A 2,940-nucleotide genomic window follows, 5' to 3' on the forward strand; every position below is an offset into this window, starting at 1 on the left:
TCTCGTCTACACCTAACCATTTCTTCCTGGAAATTTGTTTCCAATCCCAAATTTTCCTTTGCGTTTCCATTTATAAAAATATAAATAAATTCATTACCCTGGTTTACTTGCAGTCAGAATTAAAAAAAACATTTTCGGTCACAGAAAATGCTATTTTTTTCTAAGTGCTTGGTCATCTGGGGCTCCCATTTCTGTCACATTTATTTCTGCCCAAGTCCTGCATATTCTATAAATTTGGAGGAAATCAGCGGTGACGAACAGGTGCCGCCCCCTTTTCAGTGGAAGACGAAAGTAACTGCGCTCTTAAATACCTCCAAAGGCTGGAACCTATTTTAACATAATATCAAGAGGTATGTTTACAAAGTGCATCATTTTGGCATCAAGGAATATTGAAACAGAGGTTACAACGTGAAAGTTCTAATGAAATAATGTCTTTGATTTTCAGTTAGCGAAATATGTTAAAGATGGAACATATACCACACCAAGGTAACAAGCGAATAAACAAAAAAGATACAGAACAGGCGTGTATTGTAGGGGTTATTATTTCCACAAATAAGCACATTTTCTGAAAATAGTATTTATTTCTACCACTATTGGTTAATTTCTCATTCGCTTATGGTATCTGAGATTATCATCAATCATGTTCTTAGAACTACTATCGCACTTTGATTAACACAATTTATGTAAGCTATAGGCAACAGCGTCGTAGATGCGAAAGTGGAAGCGTAGATATGGAGTACCACAAATAGTCTTTTTGTACCATGGTCGAAGCATCAGTATGTTCTCAGCATACGTTCGCTGCGCCCTTGAGATCTCACAGAAGAGATTTCGTTTGTAGAGAGCTGTAGCATCTTTACGGATTTCTTTTAATGACTCTAAATGCGGTAGATTTGCCGAACAGTGTATGCACATTAGAAATTAATAATACAGATTCATGGCTCCTACTTGAGAGAGCAGCTTCTTCTGTTGTGTAGCCGGATAGACCACTCACTGCAACTGGAGGGCAGACCTGAGAACAAGTATCAGCACAGCCTGCCGATGTCAACAATGAAATTTTGGCCTTTGAGTGACACGACACGGTAGTCGGTCCTGTTAGGAGATTTGCGTGTCATTCTGCGAGAGTGAGGATCGTACAGGCTATGTTCTTGTAGAACTAGTGGATACCGTCGTAACTACCTTTACAGCTTCTTCCATAGACCCGACTTTACAGTGACGTAATCCGGATGTAGGCTTCAATCAGTTCTGCACACTGTATTACGAGGCCTGTTCAGAAAGTAAGCTCCGATTGATTGCCAAATTGAAACCACAGTGAACATCAGAAATGTTTTACTTGTAACAATTAGCTACACCTTTCAGCTACTTCTCTACGTAGTCGTCGTTCTGACTTAGACTTTTGTCATAGCGTTGTACCAACTTTTCAACAGCCTCATCATAGAAGGCAGCCGCCAGTGCTTTCCGCCAATTCTCCACGCTGGCCTACACCTCGTTGTCTGTGTCAAAATGTTGTCTTCAAAGACAGCGGTTCATGTGACCAGAGATGAAACTCAGGGGGAGACAATTGCGGACTGTATTGTGGGTAATCTAACATTTCCATTTCAAAACGATGCACGAGCATCTTCATTGCCCCTGCAGAATGCGGCTGAGAATTGTCTTGAAGAAGAAACAGCACGACAGTTATGTAATGTTAGCTGCATAGCTTCAGGCGAAATTTCTCACCAGGCCCTCGTACTTGGCGGCAGACACTATTTTCTAGACATCTTTACGCACTCACTGCGAGCTCAGAAATGAGAAGAGCGACGTGATGCTAACTGGGGTTATACTAGAGACACTACCCAACACATCTGTGCAAAGCTTTATCGGATTTTCATAGTCGTTTCCATTTCGCGACCGATCGGAGCTTACTTTCTGAACGCCCCTCGTAGATACTACCTTTGTAACCGAAATTTGCAGAATGCCTCGTTGAGCAGCACATCGCGGAAACGCTATTTAATATGATTTGGTGAGCCATGACATTCAACACGTGAGCCCTTATTGAGTGCCATCGGAGCAAGAACTGCTAACATGGATTCCTCGGAGTCCGACGTGGTGCCTCTAATTGAGGTAACGCCGCACCCGATACATCAACAGGACAGTGTTGGCATAGATGCTGCGAGCAGTGCAGAGTCTCATTTTAAGAATAACGGGCACCTGTGATTTCCTGTGATGTGCTTTCGCATGAAATTTCACCTAACACGAGTGGGATATATTTGCTGGGTAATTTTTGGAACAGCACACAAAAACTAGATGATCGTAACCAATGCTCTATTGTTTATATGTCGTCAAGGTTCCAAAGTCAGGTACAACGTACAGTTCTCTAACCTTACTCAGTATTAAACAATGGAAACTCCAGGCAGGAATTTCAACAATATAGGAAAAGACAGTTTGCTACTTATGCTAAAGAAGACACGCCAAGTTGCAGATAGGCACAATTAAAAGCTACTTCATGCAGCTTTCGGCCACATCAGTAAAAGAGAGACCGACATATCATTACACACAAGCAAGGACATCTCACGCACGCACGGCCACCACCTACAGCATCTTGGTACGCCATTTGTAGCGTCATTTTAGTCACGTTGTTGTTGCGACTTCTGAAACACGTGTTTATACATCTAGCGCACTGTTTTAATCAGCCGGCAGATTACCTCAACTGATGATTGGCGAGAGTTACATTATTGTTATTACTGTTTATGTTGAGACCCTGTAAGACCACGCAAAGCATTCTGCCTCATTTGAGCTTTATTTTTCATATTCCCCTATTCTTTCACTTTTTCTCCTTGGAGTCTCTTTCTACCTTTATTCCACTTTGTTCCTCGTGTCTTTGTCCAACATTACATTCCACCTACGTATTTGTTATCTGTATATGTTCTGTCTTTAATTTCTTTTACATCGATTCATATTTTT

The sequence above is a fragment of the Schistocerca nitens genome, chromosome 4 (assembly GCF_023898315.1).
Source record: "Schistocerca nitens isolate TAMUIC-IGC-003100 chromosome 4, iqSchNite1.1, whole genome shotgun sequence".
Lineage (NCBI taxonomy): Eukaryota > Metazoa > Arthropoda > Insecta > Orthoptera > Acrididae > Schistocerca > Schistocerca nitens.